The sequence below is a fragment of the Lygodium microphyllum genome, chromosome 6 (genome assembly GCF_053477565.2).
Source record: "Lygodium microphyllum isolate KBCC chromosome 6, Lygodium_microphyllum_v1.1.10, whole genome shotgun sequence".
NCBI classification, from domain to species: Eukaryota; Viridiplantae; Streptophyta; class Polypodiopsida; order Schizaeales; family Lygodiaceae; genus Lygodium; species Lygodium microphyllum.
Genome location: NC_141140.1, coordinates 33,464,553 through 33,487,824, shown reverse-complemented (window position 1 = coordinate 33,487,824; position 23,272 = coordinate 33,464,553). Strand labels below are relative to the sequence as shown.

General features: G+C 42.6%; 1 protein-coding gene across 3 annotated transcripts in view; it reads right to left on the bottom strand.

The window, feature by feature from the left end:
• LOC148034443 (uncharacterized) overlaps positions 1–23,272 on the bottom strand; it is a 355,106-nt gene that overhangs the window by 29,738 nt on the left and 302,096 nt on the right. The window lies entirely within an intron of this gene.

Sequence of the window (23,272 nt, the reverse complement as noted above, 5' to 3'; positions counted from 1 at the left end):
AAAAGAAAGGTTGAGCTGATGTCTATTAATGGCATTTTTGATTTCAGAAAGAAAAGAAAGAAAGAAAGAGTATATTAATGTCTCTAAAAGGCCAATGTGGCCTATGAGACCAAAGCAATACATAGAATGATGGTGCGTTTCTCATTTGGAATGAGAAAGGATGAAAATCATGCCTATAAGACTGAAAAATGAAATAAAATGGAAGTGTCCTATAAAAAGAAAACATGTCGATGATCTAAAACTAAAAGCAGAAAAAGGAAACTCTCCACCATCAATAAGATGTTTGTCCTATAAGGAGATGTATCTCTGCATGGCTGAGGCGTCTCGACATCTATTTCTTGTGGCACTCAATGATGGCTCTAATTTGTGTGCAGTGTGAATGTCTAGGCCTTCGTCCATGTGGACTTTGGGCCGGGGCCGGCTGAGTGCCACTGCTCTATCCAAAGGGACACCTATAGAAGATGAGGTCCAATGATGATGTACTTCTATAGGCTATGTGGCAGTAGTGGTGGTAGGTGCCATACTTGGTCATGTAGCAGTGAAAAAGTCAGTGACTGCTCTTTGTCTATGTGAGTTGAGTTGTGGGGGCCTCCTACTTTGTAGAATAGCTGCTCTGCACCTTTGAAGCTCCAAGAGGAAGAAACCCAAGCATCTCTTATCCTCAAACTGCATGATTCGTCTCAAGGGTCCAAAACCCTCTCGAAACAGGCAGTGGTATTTGCCCCATATATCATAATATACCGTGTATTGGCAGATGCAGTGTTCCTCTATCTGCCCCATATATCAGAGAAAAGAAAATTATATCAATAAAACCCCTCAGGACAAAGTATCCCACGGCAAGTACAAAAGAATCATCCTATCAAACCATTATATTTGTGATGTACTTAGCTACTCTGTACAGAGTTCCTTGTACTTTGGGGGACCAATCTCCTCCAAGAGTCAACAAAGAAAGGTTGTGTGTGATACCCTATGCCACATAACACTCAGCTGCCACTAGCATCACTCTGGTTTTGCTGATATATATTCTTGTCCGCAATCTCGTGTATCCAAAGAAGGGAAAATCCTCCAAGAGTCAAAGGTTGTGTGTGATACCCTATGCCACCTAACGCTCAGCTGCCACTAGCATCACTCTGGTTTTGCTGATATATATTCTTGTCCGCAATCTCGTGTATCCAAAGAAGGGAAAATCCCTAGATACCTCTATAAATAGATCTCTCCAAACCACACTCCATCAACACACACGAGCATGACATGGATAATTTTGGGTTTCCAATTTTTGGAAGATTGTTTGCCAGAAATGACTAGTGAGCTTAAAATCATGATCACTAACCATTTCTTTCGGTGAACCATTACATTTATGGAGATGCTCAACAAAGAGACTAGCCAACTAATGGCATATAATGGTCATCTTTGTTGAAATGAATAAAGCCATCTTTGCAATCGACCTAGATTGCATCATGACCTCAATTTGTACAAGCTAATCCTGCTATAAAATCCATGGAGGTATTGCTCCACTCTTTATCAATAATTTATAAAGGATGTAACATTCCTAGTTGTTTGTTTCATCCAATAATATCAAGGTAACACACTGGCACTCATGCATTTAAGACTCAACCAAAGTCTTCATGTGTGACCAATTAAAATGCTAGGGTATCCATGCTAGACACATCATGACACATACAACCTTTTCTTACAAACATCCTTATCATCGAGAACACATACTTTTCCTTAATTAAATAGTAATCCATTTTGCATAGAATACTTTTCCACCATCTTTCTCTCAGTAGCTACCTTTTGGGCATCCAAATCACCAAAGCTTCCCCAAGTACTAGGTCAGTCTTGGACTATCTGCTAGATCCTAGATCCATTTGGCAACAACCCTTCAGAGAAGGATAGAAATTAGTTGAGATTTTAGGAAAAGATAAAGCATTGACTTCCAAGATTCAACTTAAGGAATTAGCAACTTGAGTGGTTATGCTTTAATGCTATCGAATCTCAAAGTCAAATTCCTACACAAGGCCCATCCATCTCACCTTTCAACCATAACAATTAGGTTCATCATAGAGGAATTTCAGCGAATGGTGGTCAGTCCAAATAGTGAACCAAATAGTATACAAGTTATGATACCAAAGTTTAAGTGCATGGACGAAGACTAACAATTCCTTCTTGAGTGGTGTAATATGTTTTGGTATCGGTGAGCTAATGGTTTTCAAATTCAAATGCAAGAGGACATCCGACTTGATATAAGGTGGTACCTATTGTGTAATTATTAGCATCGGTACGAACCTCGTAGCATTTATTCCGATTAGCGATTTGCAACATTTGTGTAGTGGTAACCAGCCGTCGCAATGTTTGAAAACATTGATCGAGATCACTAGTCCAACCAATGAAATTATGAGGATTTCACTTGGGTTCTCAAGGAACTAGGTGTGATATCTTGCATGTCATGTGGGCATTGACATCACTTGAGAGCAACAGTTGGCACCACTATTCTGACTATTAGACAGAAGCCCCTTTACTAAAGCACATCAAGTCTCACTCTAGCAAGGTGTGTGATGCCCAATTAGGTTTTGCTTGTGATCATGTGGTACATTACTTCTTGTTGGGCCTTCTCGAGTTCATGCATTGGCCAAGTGAAGAACCTTATCAAGAACTTTATTTGGTGGGGAGGAGATAGTGTTGAGATATCGAGCTCCACTCGTGATATGCCAGGGTGACCGTTGTGCATTTATGTCACCGACGTGTTAGTTGCAGATGCGGTTGGTACACCGCCCATGAATAATAGCTACATGATAGCTATCCTTATCTACTCTAGTCCGTGTTGGTTTGAGACCCATATATAGGGTTCTTCTATGTCTTTGTATTGGCGTTCTTTTGGCTTACACAACTAAGAAGAGAAAAACTGTTTTCAGCCTCCATCTCTGTGTATATTCCCCCATTGTGCAAGCAAGAAAGCTACAAGTGAGACTCCTTCCTTCTCTCCCACAATCTTGACATTGTATCAGAGCCTTGTTCGTGGTAAGGAGCTCAAGAAAGCAAGCCAAGCTCGCGGTGTTTTGGTAAGAGGAGCAGTGTTGCTTTCATTTTCTGTTTTGGGAGCAAGTCTCTGCAGGCAGCACAGTCGGAAAGTGCAGGAGTGCATTGTCTCAGGTTGAGACGCCCTTCGCGGTGAAGCAAGAGAGTAGTATATACTGCGGATAAGGGCTTTAGCCCATGGCAACCCTATTTTTTTGATTTGAGGCCATTTCGGGGCCCGTTTTGGAGGCGGAAGTTTTCTGCACGCACTCAGGAAAAAGCCCTGTTTTATGCTGTGTGACCACTGTTCTACAGATCGGTGAAAAGTTACCACAGAAATTGCATCGTATGCTTGTGTGCAGAGACATTGGGAGTTACAGAATCATCCTTGGTTCCTGTTTATGCAAAATCGTCACTAGGAAGTGACTATGTGGTCAAATACCACTTTCGCCAGTTTTGCAGATTTGCCCTTGTGAGGGTGAAGCTGTGTTTTTTGTAGTGACAGAATTTTTTGTAGTGTTTTGTAATGGCGTCTGATTCTCTTTCACAGATTGTCACTGAAAATCTTGACAAGAACAACTTCCAAGCATGGAAGTTTAGAATGACGAATTTCCTTATGGGAAAAGGATATTGGAAATTTGTTGCAGGAAATAAAGAAGAACCAGTTCTTCCTGATGTTCCCAATCAACAACAAATGCAGGCATTTAAAGCATGGCATGAGAGAGCCAGGAAAGTTATGTATTGGCTGTCTACCAGCATTTCAGACTCTATGATTGTGCATATTCAGGATGCAAGTACGCCAAAGGAGGCATGGGATACTTTGTTAAAAATGTATAGCACAAATACGCAAGCCAGGAAAATGCAGCTCAAGCAAGAGTTGCATAATGCGCAAAGAGAAAAAATGAGCATCAATGACTACCACATGAAGGTGAAGAAGATTGCAGATGCACTTGCTTCCATTGGGTCGCCAGTGGAAGATGATGATCTAGTTTCTGTGACCTTGAATGGTCTAGGAAAGGATTATGCACAATTCCGAACATCCGTTTCCGTCCGTGAAAGATTTCCTGATTTTGAGGAGTTGATTGCTCTTCTAATCTCTGAGGAGCAGAGAAATGGTGGTGCATCTTCTTCAGGAGGAACTTCAAAAGAAGCTGTCTTCTACTCAAATGCTGGAAGAGGTAGAGGCAGAGGTAGAGGAGGCCGTGGTAGAAATCAGAATATGTAGCAAACTCAAGAAAACCAGTCCTATGGAGGAGGACGTGATAACTCTAGAGGCAGGGGGAGCCAAAGAGATCGTGGTGGATGGCAAAGAGGCCAAAATGCAAACAGTAATGTTGAATGCTACTACTGTGGTAAAATGAGTCATATGGCTAAAGATTGCTATAAAAAGCAGAATGACATCATGAATGGAAAACTGCAACAAGGGAATTATGCATCTTCTAGTAGACAGGGTGATGATAGAAATGAGCATTTGTTTATGGTGCAAGCAATGATGTATGGTATGTTGACTCAGGTGCATAAAACCACATGACAGGTCATGCAGAATGGATGGAGGATGCAAGGAAAATGGAAAGGCCAGGATTTGTGGAGACTGGTGATGATACTGCACATCCTATTGTGCAGATTGGAAAAATTCCTTTGTCTATGCAGGATGGGAAAAATAAATATCTGTCTGATGTATTTCATGTCCCAAATATCACTAAGAATCTGGTTTCTGTTGGTCAAATGGTTGAGCAGGGCTTGTAGGTTAGATTTAATCCTCATGGATGCTTTGTTGAGGATATGAAAAATAAAGGTCGCTTGATAGCAAAAGGAAAGAAGAAGGGCAGAATATTTACGTTGGATGCAGACATGCCTGAATTGAGTGCAGCAATGTTTGCACATGGGACCGGTGTAGTTGCAGATATTGATATCTGGCATAAACGCATTGGTCATGTTAATGTACAACGACTTAAATCAATGCAGGCCTAAAATATTGTTGCAAGATTGCCCAAATTCAAGGTTGCAGAAATGCATAAGGTATGTGAAGCCTGTCAGTTTGGAAAACAGGCAAGGAAACCATTTCCTAGACATGTTCAAGAGAGTAAGAAGCCATTGGAATTAATCCACTCTGATGTGTGGACTACTAAAGCTGCATCTTTTGGAGGCTGTTATTATTTTGTCACTTTTATTGATGACTATAGCAGAAAAGTTTAGGTGTATTTTATGAAAAAGAAAAGTAAAGTTTTTGGGCACTTCAAAACTCTTAAAGCTATGGTTGAAAAAGAAACAGGCCTGCAGATAAAATGCCTAAGGTCAGATGGAGAGGGAGAGTACCTCTCAAATGAGTTTGCAAGGTTCCTGCAGGAGCATGGCATAAAGCAGCAATATTAATGCGGTCATACCCCACAACAAAATGGAATTGCAGAAAGGAAAAACAGGCATATTGGAGAGGTATCTCGTGCTATGCTCAATGAAAAAGACTTGCCAGATTTTTATTGGGCTGAAGCAGTTGCTACAGCAATCTATATAATGAATAGGACTCCCACTGCAGCAATACATGGGATGACTCCAGAGGAGAGGTATACTGGTAGGAAACCAGATATTTCTCATTTGAAAATTTTTGGTTGCATTGTCTATGTATATGTGCCAGATGAGTTGAGATCCAAGTTGGATCCAAAAGCTGAGAAGTGCATCTTTATTGGTTACTCTCTGCAGCAGCAAAAAGGGTATAGATACTATAACCCTTCTACTCGTAAGTTTACAGTGAGCAGAGATGTTGTTTTTGATGAGATGAGTAGCTGGTATAAACCAATAAATGTGATTGATAATGTAGATGCACAAAATGGTAATGCTGCACAGAATTCACAGCAGCAGTCACAAGATATTAGTGGACCTGGAGCGTCCTCTAGCAATGGTTTACATTCTTCGCCATGAACAGGCAGATTGAGATCAGGAGAATCTTCTCAAAGCAATGCAGATAGTGGTATTCAGATATCACGAAAAGGAAAAGAGAAGGTAGATCAGCCCATGTTGGATGTGAATGCAGGTTACTCTTATGTGGATGGTGAATCCAATGGCTCAGAACAGAGCATTGATGATGAGTTGGGTATTCCTTCTATTGTTACACCTGGAGTAAGGAAGACCAGGGATGTTTTGAGAGCACTTGGGAGTGAACCTACTTTGTGCAGGTCTTCCAGAGCTAGGTATCCTGTGGATAGGCTGAAATATGCTGGATTTACAGCCATTCACTATGCATATATGGTCAAAGTGATACAGGAACCAGAACCCACTTTTTTTGAGCAAGCCATGGGAAAAGAAAAGTGAAGAAAGCCATGGATGAAGAAATGGATGCCTTGGAAGCAAATGATACATGGGAATTGGTACCTTTGCCTAAAGGTAAGAATGCAATTGGTTGTAAGTGGGTTTATAAGATGAAGCACAATGCAGATGGTTCTGTGAACAGATACAAGGCAAGATTAGTAGTCAAGGGGTATGCACAAACATATGGCATTGACTATGAAGAAACATTTAGTCCGGTTGCAAGGATGGCAACCGTAAGAGTAGTCATTGCTATGGCTGCATCAAAGGAATGGTCTTTACATCAGATGGATATAAAGAATGCCTTCTTGCATGGTGATTTACAAGAAGAGGTCTATATGGAGCAGCCACCAGGTTATGTGCATGCTATTCATCCTGAGTTTGCTTGCAGATTGAAGAAAGCATTGTATGGCTTGAAGCAAGCACCTAGAGCATGGTCTGACAAGATATGACAGTATCTTGTCACTATTGGCTTTCAGATTTCCAAGGCAGATTTCTCACTTTATGTGAGAAAAATAGAGAAAGGTATTATGCTGCTTGTCATTTATGCTGATGATTTGATTATCACAGGTGACAGTGATGAAGATATCCTTCATGTGAAAATGCTATTGAAGCAAAAGTTTGAGATGAAGGATTTGGGAGAGCTACGTTATTTCTTGGGCATTGAGGTGATTAGATCACCAAGTGGGATACAGCTCTTGCAGAGGCAGTATGGATTGGACATGCTGTCCAAATATGGGATGACAGGTTGTAAGCCTATTTCAGTTCCTTTGGAGCAGAATGTGAAGCTGAGTGTAGATGCAGGTGAGCTTCTGGAAGACCCTACTATGTACAGACGCATAGTAGGAAGCTTGATTTATATGACTATTACCAGGCCAGATTTGAGCTATAATGTTGGACTGGTAAGTCAGTTTATGCAAGCTCCAAGGAAACCGCATTTGGATGCGGCCAGACGCATACTCAGGTATGTGAAGTCCACATTGCAGTATGGATTACTTTATGTGACTGGGGTTCAGATACAGTTGCATGGATACACTGATGCTGATTGGGCTGGTAGTATTTCTGATAGACGATCTACCAGTGGATATGTGTTCTCTTTTGGGAGTGCTGCAGTCACTTGGAGCAACAAGAAACAGCCTACAGTTGCCTTGTCAAGCATAGAGGCTGAGTACAGGGGTGCAGCAATGGCTGCATGTGAGGTAGCTTGGTTGTATAAGCTACTTTATGATATGCATCAGTTTACAGATGGGCCAGTTGTCATTTATTATGACAACATGAGTAGTATACACTTGGCAAATAACCCAGTCTATCATGCTAGAACAAAGCACATTGAGGTGCATTATCACTATGTGCGAGAGAGGGTTTTACTAGGTCTTATTGATCTAGTTTATGTCAGCACAGAGGATCAGGTAGCTAACATATTCACGAAGGCATTGGGCGCAGAGAAGCTGCGCAAGTTCAGAGACCTGCTTGGTGTGGAGGAATTGGGATTGAGCTCGAGGGGGAGTGTTGAGATATCAAGCTCCACTCGTGATATGCCAGGGTGATCGTTGTGCGTTTATGTCACCGACGTGTCAATTGCAGATGCGGTTGATACACTGCCCATGAATAATAGCTACATGATAGCTATCCTTATCTACTCTAGTTTGTGGCTCAGTTAGTATGCCACCTTAGTTAGTTGAGTTGGTTTGAGACCCATATATAGGGTTCTTCTATGTCTTTGTATTGGAGTTCTTTTGGCTTACACAACTAAGAAGAGAAAAACTGTTTTCAACCTCCATCTCTGTGTGTATTCCCCCATTGTGCAAGCAAGAAAGCTACAAGTGAGACTCCTTCCTTCTCTCCCACAATCTTGACAGATAGGAGAATGGCCAAGACAAAGGTCACCTGGGATGTCATCATTCAGCCTAGATTCAGAGCTAGCTTGGGATTATTGATCCAAACAGCTAGAGTAGATCTCTCTTAGTGAAGTTCATTGTTAGGGGCCTTCTTCCATGTGAGGAGCATTGGAAGAAGCTTTCTTTCTAAAGACTAAAGACAATCATGCTTGCTCTCGGGGGATCTTGATAGCCCAATATCCAATGGATTGCTCAGCAGGTCAGTTCTACACATCTTGGAAGGAGTTTTGAAGTGAGATTTCAAGCTGCTATTAGCCGAGCCTAGAGATTGGTTTCTTTTGTACTTCATCAATTAGCTCTGACCATAGTGGAAGAGTAGATGAGACAGCCTCTTCTCTTCAACCATTACCTAAGATCAGAATCAGGTCACATGCTGCGACAGAGGGTTTATCACACTTGGGGGAGATTCTCTACTTAGATTGCCTACATGCTGGGATAGCAGTTTTCTATTTTGGAGTTACCAGAGAACCCTCAGAGATAGAGATTGCAAGGCCTTATAAAGTCCAGGATTATGACAGAGATAGTGATAGAGAGATTTCCCCCTCAGTGGTGGACTGTGGCACATACCCCTCAGACTTGGATCAGTCTATTCACTATAGGAGACATCCTCATTGCCATGATTGGGACAATCCCAGAGATGGCTCAGATTCTCACTAGCAAAAGATGGCAATTTAATGAGAGAAGATTTGGATGAGTAGAGTATAAGGCCACTGTTGTCAAAGGATTTGGATGAGTAGAGTATAGAAGCTGCTCTGGAAAATTAATGAGAGAGGATTTGGATGAGTAGAGAATAGAAACCATTGAAGGATGAGAGTGGCGATTCATTGTAATAGGAATTGGTATTTAGACCAAACGCAATGAATTGTCGTTGGATACATGGAGGCTCTGGGTGTATTAAAGGAGAACACCTTGAAGATTACAGTGGGATCCAAGGGAGTGGTATGGAAAGACCTCCTTCGGGACACACGTAGAGATGTACCTTTCCTTAGATATACCTCCAGACTAGGCAAGAGTATTTAGATGAGCAAGATCAAAGTGGTACCAGCTACTCCTGACCATTTGACTAGATAGGGCATCTTACTAGTGTTCCTGGCAGACTTTTGAAGCAGACTGCACAACAACTACATACCTAAAAAGACTGTGCCTTCCTATGGTTGGTTGCTCATAGAAGTTCGGAAGTTGGCACTTGGTTGGGCCGTGATGGGTGGGCTATGATGGTGCTCCTACACATTGTGCTAGATGCCGCAAACCAGAAGAGACCTAGAGGCACTATCTATGAGACTGCCATAGTGTCCAAGCGGTATGGTCTTCCATGGCACAACAAAGTCCACGATAGTCACCAGGGGGTCAGTAGCGTGGGTCACTGAGGCCAAGTCTGTGGCTATGAGGATATCAAGGGCAGTTTATCTTTCCTCATCTATGGTAAGCATGCAAGAAGAATTCCTATTCCATATTTTTTCAGAGTCAGTATGGACAAAGGGACAATGTCATAGATGGGAGATGATTGGCAGCATTATTGCTTTGTTCATTTGGACTTTGAAATGCAACCATGCTTTAGACCTTCAAGATGCCTCCATTGCAGAGACTCCCTCTAGCATTTGGACACAGAGGGAGAGACTACAAAGTGAATGACAGTGCATGAGGAGGAGGAGGAGAAATGCTTTTCTATAGACTTGGGATTCGGGCACCTTTCTTCCATCTTGAGTCACACATGATTTGACATTTTAGACTGCCCAACTGGTTCTTTACTCAGCCTTTGTATTAGATTTCCTTCAGTGTTTGGATGATATTTGAAGTCCTATACATGGATAATTTTGTATTTTTTACCTCTGCTTCATTTTCATTAAAATTGAAATTTCACTTCTTTTGCAAAAAAAAAGCTCTGCATGAGGAAATGGAACCAAACCTAAACCTAAACTTGGATATGCAACTGAAGACGAGTACTAGGAAAGGGTGGGAGTGGAGGAATGGGATGGATAACAATAAACTCCTTTGGATAAGAATGTAAACTTCAAGATATATCTAGATAATATGTTTTGCATCTGGGTCCTCTCTTCAAGTTTCCATACTCAGTATGGTCTGGGTCTCTTGAGTGGCTTACAGCTGGTATCTGCATATCAAAAGCAGCAACGTAGAGAATTTTGGTCATACAAACCATAGGGATATACAAACCTGCCATCAGGCCTGGCTGTGATAAAAGCATTGAATTGCTATTTGTACCAAAACATTCTATTCTCCCACAATTAATAGTTCCTGGTTCTTGACAGACGACTGCCCGCACCAACATACATCTCCCTTCTGTCAATGCACACAATATGCAATGGAAAATTTCACCCTGCTGTTGTTCCTAGTCTTTTTTCTCAGACCACCTGATGGCTGATACAAAGATAGAAAATATGGCATACCAAAAGATAATGACAGTGGAAGATATATAACAGGAGAGAATAAAGATTTGCTATGAAGATACTATTGGAAAGTAATAAGATTGATCACCAGTCTGCTCTTATGAGCTTTGATGGTGATCTGGATATATTCTAGGTGGACAAGTGAAAGTGTAGAAGGTTATTGTAATCAATACATAAAATACATTTAAAGGTAGAAATCCATGTCTATATTTATGATGGCCAGACATACTCTGGAGGAAAACATAAAATCTCCATGACTATCTTGTGAGAGAAGATGGCAGGATTGAAGCTCAGCACAGAAAACAGTAGACAGTAGAGAGTGAAGCACGACACCCAATGCAATAGACTGAAAGAGTGTAAACTGAAAGTACAAGGTACAACCCTTAAACCTTAGGGTTGTAGGGGGGTGTTCACACCTGAACACGGTAAGTGCCCGTAAGTGTGTGTCATAAGCACATACGAAATAATACCATAAGTATGGGGGAAAAAACCTCTCCTACCGAGAGTAAAAAGTGCCCCAGTGTCCTACTGATCACCGACACTCCGTGAGCGTAGGCGTAAGTGAGGCGTGAGTGAAATACCCAACAAACCCCCCTGGAGTGGAGAGTGATCAAGAGTACAAGGATCATCTCTGCCACCACCAAAGGAGGTCAAATTTAAAGCATGGCGAAACGCTTCAAATTTTTCACGAGGAAGAGCTTTGGTGAAGATGTCTGCCACATTACTGGTGGTAGGACAATAGACAAGGCTGATATCACCTGCATGTAGATTCTCTCTAACAAAGTGATAATGTATCTCAATGTGTTTCATGCGTGCATGAAACACTGGGTTCCGTGTCACTGCAATGGCACTCTGACTGTCAGTGAACAAAGGAGTAGGCTCCGTAACATATACATCCAGATCAACAAGCAAGCGTCCAATCCATACGCATTTAACTGTGGTAGTAAAAGCTGCCTTCTATTCAACTTCACGTGACAATGTGGCAACAGTGGACTGTTTCTTGCTAAGCCAAGATATGCAAGACCAGCCAAGAAAGTAACACTTGCCACTAGTGGAGTGACGTGAATCATAATCACCAGCCCAATCAGAATCACTGTAAGCATATAACTGCAGTGGTCCCCCCTTGGGCATAAAGCAATCTAAGAGATCTGGTATCCTACAAATAATGGAAGACATGCTTAACAGCTTGCCAATGTGACATGCGTGGCTGATGCATATATCTGCTCAGGGCTGAAACTGCAAATTGTATGTCTGGCCTAGTGTTGCGTAAGTAAATAAGACATCCAACAGCTGCAGCATATGTGTGTATATCAAATAAATCACTGCCATCATGTAGTGACAGTTTAAGTCCAGGTTTCATTGGTGTACAAACTGGCTTGCAATCCTATAAGCCAAACTTCTCAAGAAGTTTACCAATGTATCTTGACTGTGATAACCCAATACCTCTAGTATCATGTATGAATTGAATGCCCAAGTAATAATGCAAAGACCCTAAGTCTGATGTGTCAAAAGTTTGCTGCAGAATTTGTTTAAATGTTTAAATCTAATCAGTATGTGTCCCTATAAGCAAGAGATCATCAACATAAAGACAAATGATTAGCATGGATCCCCCCTCTTTACATACGTAAAGGGTAGACTCAGATGAGCTGTTTATGAACCCTTGGCTAAGCAAGAAAGCATCTATCTTTGCATATCAAGCTCTAGGAGCTTGTTTCAAACCATACAAAGCTTTTTTCAACTTGCAGACCAAGTGTTCCAAGCCCTCAACTGCAAAACCAATGGGCTACTGTACATATACTTCCTCATGAAGTTTCCCATGTAAAAATGAAGTTTTAATATCCAACTGATGCACAGTCCATCCATAATGAGCAGCCAAACCAACCATAAACTTGATGGTCGTCATACGGGAAGTAGGAGCAAATGTCTCCTCATAGTCAATGCCTTTTTTCTATGCATAGCCTTTAGCTACAAGCCTTGCCTTGTATTTGTCAATGGATCCATCAGCATTCCGTTTCAACTTGTAGACCCATTAAGTTCCAATGGCTTTCTTCCCAAATGGCAAAGACACCAAATCCCATGTTTGATTCTTAGTGATAGAATCCAATTTAGCTTTCATTGCTGCCATCCAATGCACACTCTGTTGTGCATCCTCAAAATATTCAGGCTCTTCTTCATCAAGGGTACTTGCTGCCATAACAAACTCCATGGTATGTGCAGTATCATGCATACGAGCTTGCCTTCTAGTACGACCAGCCATGGGTGCATCCAGATGACTATCTTTCATAGTCTGTAAATACCATCTAGGCATTTGTCTTGCATCCTGATTGTGGATAAGCTCTTGTTGAATTTTTTCAGATCAGCCAATGGCTGATTTTCTGCATTTATCAAAGGAGTAGTTGGCTGAAAATTGAGTTCACCCGCTGAATCACCAAATGTAGTGGGCAGCAGTCCTTCAAATACATCACGGGCAGCCTGATATGTGTCTAAACCAGCCAGGGACAATTCTGATTTTTCATCAAATAGTACATCCCTATTGACAAACACCTTTTTCGAAATAGGATCATAGAGTCTGTAGCCTTTGCTCTCACTGCTATATCCCATAAAAATGCATTTAACAGCCTTGTTATCCAATTTTTTTTTGAGTACCTTTGGAATATGTGCATATGCAAGGCACCCAAAGGTACGAAAGTGTCCAACAGAAGGTATCCGGTTGTTCCAAGCCTAAAACGGTGTAATTTTCTTCAATGCTTTGGTGGGGCATCTATTCAAAACATGGCAAGCACACATGACGGCTTCCATCCAGAAACTGTGAGGCAAGCTCTTTGCCTTCAGCATACATCTGGCCATCTCCATGAGTGACCGATTCTTTCTCTCTGCAACCCCATTCTACTGTGGAGTATAAGTAGTAGTGTATTGATGGACAATGCCCTTTTGCTTCAAAAAAAAAATCAGCATAGAGGACATGTATTCCCCCCCTCGGTCCGAACGGAGAGCCTTAATTTTACAACCAGACTGGTTTTCAATAAGTGTAATAAAAGCCAAAAAGGCATCATACACTTCTCACTTTTTGACCAAAGAGTAGACCCAACAAAATAGAGTAAAGTCATCAATAAAAGTAAAAAAATAGTAATATCCTCCCAATGACTTTGTTTGCATAGGTCCACATACATCTGAATGTACTAATTGCAACCTGGCTATTGCTCCAAAAAGCAACATCACGGGGAAACGAAAAACGATGCATTTTCCCCAAAATACATCCTTCCCACAAGTGCTCATAGGAGGTCTCTCCAGTAGAGGTAATCCATCTAGCATCTGCGTACGCTATAAGAGCATCAAGCTGTCAAAGTTCACATGCCCCATCCTAGCATGCCATAACTTTACATGTATCATAGTAGGAGTAAGAGTGGATGCCAAATACGTTGACTGATCAACTGAAAGAGCATCCAACTCATGTAACCCATGACATACACTGCCTGTCAAGACCAAAGTCATGTGTTCTGTCTCTCACCATGCATCTGCCATCATCAAATGTGACCTGCAATATACAACGTGCCAAAGAAGAGATAGAAAGCAAATTATTCTTTATGTCTAGCACAAATAAAGCATCTTGTAGGCGGAGAATAGAGCCATCAATGACTGTGAGTACAATCTCCCCAATACCTCTAACAGGGTATGATGCATTGTTGACACACTCTACAGACTTGCCAACTGGAGTTGCAAGAACATGTGCAAATAAATCTCTGCGAGATGTAATATGCCTAGAAGCATCATTGCCAAAAAACCAAGTGCCTACATCCTCAGTAGAGCTGAATGCTCGATCTGCCCAAGACAGGTCATAACTGCATGTGTAAAAACAATAGTCCCTATCTGCAACAAAGGATGCAGACTCAGTAGCAGTGGAAGGAGCATCAGAAACAGACATTCATGACTCCTTTTTCTTCTCTTTGGCAATGCGCTTTCTGCACTCGGTGATGTAGTGGCTTGGCTTCTTGCAATAATGGCATTTTCCCTTTTTGGCTTGCGTGTCCCCTTGTTTTTTGTTTACCTATGATGTGCTAGAAGTCCCAGAACTCTACGGAGCATGCTTCACTTGGTTGTCTTTGCCCTTCTATCTAGCCATAAAAGCTTGCTCAGAGGCTATAGCATCCACACCACTATTCCTCCATGTTTGCTTCTCCTCTAGAAGCAAACTGACTAATTGAAGAAAAGTAATTGGTTGCGCGGTAATCCTCATGGTGAGGTTTAAGGCCGTATGAAAAGCCAAGTACGAAGGAGGTAATGAGTTCAAAGTGGTGGATATCATTTGTGTATCCGAATAGTACTCATCAACATTTATGAGTTGTTTTCGCAAGTCTTGAATTTTGTTCAAGTGATCTTGAATAGAATCACCTTCATCCATTTTCAATGTCTATAGCTTTTTCTTTAAGAAAGAGATGCGAGCCTCATTCTTGCCTGCAAATATCTGCTTCAAAGTTAGCCAAGCTTCTCGTGAAGAAGCTGCTGAACAAATATGGGGAATGATTGACCGCTGAACTGCCAATGCAATAAGCAATAAAGCTTGTGCATCCCATGTATCCCATGCTTTTTGAGCTTATGTTCTTTGGGGAAGTGGTTGTAGTGGAGTAGGTTGAGGTGCCCGTGGTGCATATCCTCCTGGAGGAGGAGTAGCTGGAGCCGCAATTCTAGGTCGAGCTTCTTCTTCATTGACATAATCCCAAAGATTTTTGGCCACAAGTACATTCTTCATCACGAAGGACCAAAGTGAATAGTTATTTCCATCCAATCTGTCCTCTTTGGAGACATAGGTGAAAACGTTTCCTCCCTAATGTGCCATCATTTTTCAATTACCAAAAAATGCAAAAGAGCAATGTCGAAGTAGAACTTCACTAGAAATCTGAAAATTTCCAGAAATTGCAAGAAACAACTTTCTGCAATTAGTGTACAGAGGTGCACTTTGTCAAAATTGTCTATTATGCACGCAATCCAACGTGCAATCAGTGTTCAGCAACACTATCCCAGCAAAATCCTCAAAATTTCCTTGCCTCGGGTTTGTCAAAACAGTCTGTCAGTAACTGTAACTGTGGTGTGTAAGTCAATGTTCCCGGAAAACATGAAAGCCCCAAAGTTTTTGATGAATGTGTCCAGAAATTTATATCAACCATGTCCTTGACATGTATCTTGAACTCTGTGCCTGTGCCATGGGAACCCTCTCTTCCATAAATTAATACTGGTAGAAAAAAAAAGGTAAAAAAATTTAAAAAATTACCTTGGAAATGACGAATCATCGCTGACGAGACAGGCGGGTGTGGGAGTGGTCAACGTTGCTAATGTCGTAGGTGAGCTGGTGTAGTAGCATAGGGACTAGACTTTTGAGGCATCACAGCTGACAAAGCTGCTGTCAGGCGGCGCAGAGGAGACTCAACAGACGGACACCTGCAAGGCAAAGAATTGGCGACTGAGGCAGACGCTAGCTCACCAGTGATGTTGACTCTGACGACGGACGGCATAGGGGCGGACAGGAAGCGTCCAACACTTGAGGTCCAGGCGGCAGGAGCTGGAAGAGTAGCTGATGAGGTAGGCAAGTGTGGAACGTGAGCTGTCTCATTGTGTTGTCAGATGACATTCTCAAACATGGTATTTTTGAGCAGGTTTACAGCCTACAGGGAGCATTTGGCAAGTGTTATAGTTTTAGGAAGCAGGGTCATTATGATTGAGGTTTTCTATCTCAATTCTATTCTGTAGGTGCAGTTTCTATGGGTCTTGTGGCTTTTTGTTAGAACGAGAAAAAGGTTAGATCATGTTTTGGTCTTATAGCACTTCAATGCATCTTTATGGTGCAGAATGTATATCATTAAATAACTAGCCCCTGCATTGATTTTCTTCAAAAATAATTCTGCTTTCGTTTTGGCTAAGCTTAATATGTTGTTACTCAAGATTGAACACCATTTACTATCCAATTTATTGTGCCTCAATGATCCAAATTGTTGTTCACCCAACTCATACTACAAAGACTAGTGGCCTATTGTAACGTGCTGACCAAGCACGTTTTTAGCGGTTTATCGAGAGACGAATCTAAGCGACACCGCCCGGTACTCCCATGGAATGTTATGGGGTTTGTCGCCTAGGGTTTCTTGAGTCTGTCTTGCAATGGAGTGTTCGCGGCCAAACCCACTAGGATCGACCTGAAATCTGGCTGGGTTCCTAGTGGTCAAGGTCTCTTGACAGCATTCTAGCGTCCGGTTCTAGATATCATATTTTGTGCAGAGACACCCAAGCCGAAGCAAACCCATGCCACACTTGGTTCAAAGAGAATGGGAAATGAGAGGGATACGTCACTCAACCTCTCTGCCCATAGGGCATAGTCCCATTCCGGTCCCCTAAAATGGTATGAATTGGGTTCTAACCTAGCACTGCCTAAAGGTCTAATGATGGTAAAACCTTGTGAGAAGCCTCCTAGTTCTTTGGGACCACCTTGCCGTAGGACAGTGGACTCGTCGGGAGTTCCAACCACCCGCTTCCCTTGATAGCTTTAGTTTTCTAATTAGGTCCTATCACATTTGTGTGACATTCAAAATCAACTTTCTTAATTAGGTCTTTTAGGGGATATGGTTCATTCGCGTAATTTACGGCACAACACAAAAACAGAGCAAGCAGTTCTTTTGACAAACAAGTTCCTTAAATTATATTTGGGTTAATCTTTGTCTCCTGCCTATATAGAAGAAATTATGTATCCCTTCTGTCCAACAGAAGTATCCGGTCCAAATCACATGGCACCATAATTTCCATCCAGTATCTAGAATAGGATCTTCCAACGCCATAGATGTTGGGCTCACGGTAGTCTTCAACTCCTTTCCGGACTCGACAAGGGGCATCGAGAGCTCCACTGACCCCAAGCGACCTAGGAGTGAGACACAACTTCCATGGTTGGCCTTTTCACCACTCGACCTTTAGCCTGTGATTCAAGCAATGCCCTCTTAAGTTGAAATGCGGCGTGACCTTGGAGATGATTCACCCGCGCAAAAATATCCTACCTTAATTAATCCAACTAAGAATCAAGCACAATCAAGGCGATCAGTCTAATATCATTTTCCAAGAAAGCATTCCTTTATTCCCCATGGCAACTTGTCATCATTGATCCCTGCCATGCATTTACCATCAAACACAAGCACTTGCAAAAATAATCCAAATCACATCCAACAATCGGTTTAATGCAAAAGCATTTAAGAAATTGTTTGATCAATCATCAAAAGCAATGGTATCCTTTTCCAAACATTGCAGGAATAGTCACGATAACCTTTCCATTGCGTATTTGCTCTCCCCCTTGGAATCAGGAGCAATTCTATGTAAATTTTACTTAACACACCCTTCTTTCGACTAAGGCATATGTTAAGGTTTCAAACACTATACAAGACATAAGCCCTAGTAGTCACTTACGTTGATCCAGCCGTCTTCCCAACAAGTACAAAAGCATTGGTCTTTCCTTCGACTTAGGGTTTCCCAATCCATGAGCTCGTCGCTTGCCCTAGAGTTGTTGTATCTAGCCCAACCCCGAATAGATTGATAGACATAGTCGTTATTGAATGGATCTCAAGGCGTTGTAGTTTTAATCCTAATGATTACTGTATGCACTAGCTATGCACAACATCAAGACTCCCAATCTATCAAACATGAGCTATTAACGAGAGCTTGGGCAAAGGTCTAGAGCTTCCAAAATGATTCTCTTCTAGGCTAAGTTGCTTGCCATGCAATCCATCAGGCATGCAAGTTGCAACATATACCTTCGAAGTGATCGAAACATATCTACTATTGTGAGGACGGTGAAGTTGACAATGCTGGAAGCCTTATTTGTTGTTTATGAATTCGTCACATAGCATCTAAATACAATTAACTCCTCTTGATACATGCATTTGGAGAATTCAATCCTTTGAATACTTGCGATGTAGACTATCCCTTTCAATGTCCTATTCTCGCGTGGCATAATACGGGCCTAATGCTTTCTCATGTAGAAATCAAAGCAAGCATCTATTAATTTGAAAATACATTACTTACGACCAGTATCGCGGTTGGATTGGCAGTGATACCCTCGCCTGAGGCTTCATTGCTTGTTGTAGGGTTTCCATCCGCGCCCGTCATTCTCCGCTTGGGGGTCATTCTCGATCTTCGTCTTCCTCAGACGCACAAGACTCCCGCACCTTGTGATCGATTACTGGGGCCAATTGGGGAGCAAAATACTCTACAGATAATCCAAGCGGAACAAGGGGGAGGAGAATAGCACGTGTGACCACCCTCTAAGGAGGGGAAGAGAAGGAGAACCTTCTTGAAAGGTTCTCTCTTGCTCTCTGTCACTCTCTCTCTCCCTCTCTTTCTTTCTCTCTCTTACCCTCTCTCACTCTTCTTCTTCTTCTTTGTCTTTCTCTCTTCTCTTTTTTTTTTTTTCATAATGGATGTTATATTTATAAAGTACTAAACGACAAAAGAGTTACAAAAGTCATGGCAAAGACGCAGAGGAAATTGCCATATGCCAGGGAAGTAAGTCCTCCCGAGGGAGTAAGTCAGAGTGCCGAATGAGATCTATCTGCCAATGCAAGAGACATTTAAGCCTAGCAATATGTCCCTGAACATTAGAGGCTAAATAAAAAAAGAAAAGCATTCCGAATGGTCCAATTGTGCCAACAACCCCAGTATCTAAGAAAGTGAAACAAGATCTCTCTCTCTCTCTCTCTCTTTTTCGTAAAAGGTAATTGTATTAATTACGAAAAAAAGGGACAAGTTTACATGATTACATGATTACAAAATACACGAGGGCCCTAGGCCAACGTGTGTAAAATCCCAGTACTAAGCCACGAAAAAGTTACACAAATAATGGCAAAGACCCAGAGGAAATTGCCATATGCCAGGGAAGCAAGTCCTCCCGAGGGAGGAAGTCCGAGTGCCAAATGAGATCTATCTGCCAATGCAAGAGACCTTTAAGCCGGGCAATGTGTCTCTGTACATTAGAGGCCGAATCAAAAAGAAAGGCATTCCACGTGGTCCAAATGTGCCAGCATCCCCAGTATTTGAAAAAGTGAAATAAGATCTTCATATGCAATTGTGGCGGTGTGGGGTAGTTTGGGCGCACAAAAACCCAATCGAAAGGAGTTAGTGAGGAACCCACCACTGCGTGCCAAACTTGTGACAAGAGTGACCAGATATTCTTGGCGAGCGGGCAAGAAAGAAATCAATGTTGGGCCGATTCCACAGTAGTGGTACAGAAGAAACAATTGCCATTCGAGATTCTACGCTTGGAAAGGGCCGAGGCAAGAGGAAGACCACCAATTATCACTTGCCAAAGAAAGAACTTGCATTTGAAAGGTGTCTTATTCAACCAGCCTTCCATCATAGTTGCCTTCCACCATGACTGAGATTTCCGCAATCCCCATACGGTATTAGCTTTCACACCCAGCCATTGATGATCTTTAATGAGAAGATGATACACCTGATTAGCAGAGGCCTTCTCCAGACTCCACCGGCCTGCAAGGTCCCAGTCCTGCCAAGGACGATCCACAGCTAGGGCAGGAAAGGGTTGCCTACCCCGAAGCACCGACAAAAGTTGTTCCCATAAATCACGGTATCCGCGCGGGATCCTGAAAAGTCTCCTGGCAGTACGAAACGATGCAAAGACATTGCGAGTGGCAAGGGTAGCATCCGCAGCTGAAGTCACGCCCAAACATGCCATGCGGTTAAATCTTGGTCTGAGCTCATGTTTGTCTTCCCATGAAAGTAATCTCGAGACTGGCAACAATTCCAGTTGAAAGGAGTTAGTATGCAAGCGGTTCCCCACTGGATGCCAACGTGCCTTTTGGAGCACCACTTTCCAGGAGCCGACCAAATGCAGTAGCAGAGAGGAAGAGGAACTAGAAAATCAAGAGTCTGCATTAAGGACATGCCACAAGGAGCCCCGAAGTCGTGTATTACCATGGCGTAGCCCACTGTCCTCAAGAAAATAACGGGCTATAATGGTCCACGGGTGATGATCCACACACATGGCATGAAAAAGAGACCAAGGAAGAGCCAGCATATGAATTTCAGCATCCAAAATAGCTCCACCACCCATGCGTTTAGGGGTACATGTATGTGACCATGAAATCCATGAAATACCTGCTTGCAATGAATCCTTCTTTCATAACATGAAGTGAATGAGACGGACATGGAATGGCCACGCTTGCGACTTCCAATACATAAACTTCGCTGCCAGTTTTTGTGAAATCCACTCCAGTAGTTCCTTTGGCCGCACATCCACCCCCAATGGGTATCCAAGATGCCTGACAATGGAGCCACGGGAAACAACCTGGCCCTGCCAGCCCAATGGCTGTAAATTAGACTCCGTGCAACTGAGTATGGTTGATTTAAAGGCATTGATGCAAAGACCAGAAGCATGACCAAAGAGCGTCCAAATATCTAATGCCTTGCGAATGTTGTCCTTTTCTGCCCGCAAAATCATAAAGCTATCATCAACCAGAGATTGGCTAATGAAGGGCTGTCCCAAAGGAAGAGACAATCCCGCTAGCTGAGCAGAAGCTGCCATTGAAGATAACATTGAAGGAACCAGGTGAGTGGCCAGGGCAAAGAAGAGAGGACTCAAAGGGCAACCCTGTCTGACTGAGCATGCAAGGACAAATGGCTCTGTAACCCCACCATTGAGCATAACTCGTGAAGAAGCCGCAGCACTAATGGTGTAGATCAATCGGGACATCCGAGTACCAAAACCCATAGCAGACATGAGTTTTGCAATGAAAGACCAGTCTAAATAGTCAAAAGCCTTTTCCAAATCCAATTAAATCAATACCACTTCTTGACTGGAGTGCCTCGCATAGTCAATAGCCATTTGCACATTTAAGATATTATGCAGAATGTTGTGGCCCTTAATGAAACCATATTGGAGAGGATGCACAATAGCTGGAAGGTGCTTGTGAAGCCGATTCGCCAGCACTTTGGAGAAGATTTTATACATCGAACCCATCAAAGAAATTGGTCTCCAATGTTGCAGCATTGATGGCAAAGGGACCTTTGGAAGCAGTTTGATAAGGCCTTCTTTCCATGAGGACGGCATGACCCCTGTTTCCCAAACCTGCTCAAACATAGCCGCCAATGGCTTCACCAGCTGGGTGGCCGAGTTCTCAAAGAATTCATTGGTGAGACCATCCCAACCAGGACTTTTATCCTTAGGCAAGTGTAACAAAACATCCATAACCTCCTCCTCGCAAATATTTGCCTCCAAAGTAACTTGCATATCAAGTGGAACCTGCTTGCGGACCAGATCATAGAAGACCGAGCGTGCATGCGTAACCTGGCTAGAAGGCGACGGAGAAAACCCAAGAAGATCCATAAAATAATTTCTGCACATATTGACAATTGTCTGCGGATCAGTGACCATGCGACCTTCTGAATCCTGGAGTCTAGTCATATTTTCTCGCATAGGAGAAGCATGCAATACGCGAAAGAACTTATGAGTCTGACAGGCACTATCTTGCAATGTGATAGTCAAGTTGCGCAGCTTGGCCTGCTGGTAAGATTTCAACTGAAATACTTGAATAAGATGAGCCAAACGCATCGCCAGTGACAGCAGAAATTCATCATCTGGGGTGTCCACCAACAGCGAACGGACCAAAGCCAATAAGTCCTTCGCTGCATGTCGACGCCGCCGACAAATAGAGGCATGATGGATCCCATACTGCCGAGCAACCCGCTGCACATTAGAGAGCAGCCGTGCAAAGGAAGCCAAGCCCTCAGAGGCAGTCCAATAAGAACCTCTCAATCAATTGCTGCATATAGGCCTAAAAGATTGGATGCTTTAAATAAGACGAGTTGAAACGTAAAGGGAGTCTATCCAGCAACTGCATAAAAGGTGCAATAGGTTGTGCAAGTATCTCAAGCTGGAGGGGGAAATGATCCGACAATGCATATTGCTACAAGACTTTCATTTCCAGCATCTCGGGAAGAAAATCATCCTCCTGCATGATATACATTCGGTCCAACCGCGACCAAGTAGTTGCATATTGTGCGGAATGAAAAGTAAACCCTGGAGAAGAAGGGTGGAGCCAAGGCCAGAGATTTTGCTTAAGTATGTGAAGAGCAAAGGCACTCCATACCCGGCTTTCCGGAGCATCCATTACCGAATGCCCTGAAGTGGACTGAGAAGAGTCAACACACATATTGAAATCCCCCATCAAAAAACCCCTTCTACCAAGTGACATGGAGCTCTGCAAAGTCGTCCAAAGATCCCGTCGGGATGCGGGGTCATTCGGAGCATAGAGGCCCGGCAACCATAAAATCTCGCCTTCAAATAAGATTTCGATCACCAGAAAGCGGCCCTGTACATCATTTTTAATAAGAACACGCTGGTATTTCTCATGGACAATCATAAGTACGCCCGAATAGTGCATAGCATGTGTTCCTGCATAAAACAGGCGGAATCCATGGCAATCCACAACTTTTCTAGCTTCATCGTGACTCTTGTGCTCAACCGCACACAAGACATCCCACTGGTTCTCATGCAAGACAGTCCACATGGCATGTTGCTTATGACGAGAGCAAATGCCTCGCACATTCCACGTGACTATCTTCATATATCTTCAAAAAAAGAGAGTCAAGAATGAGGCACTTGTTGCCTCAATT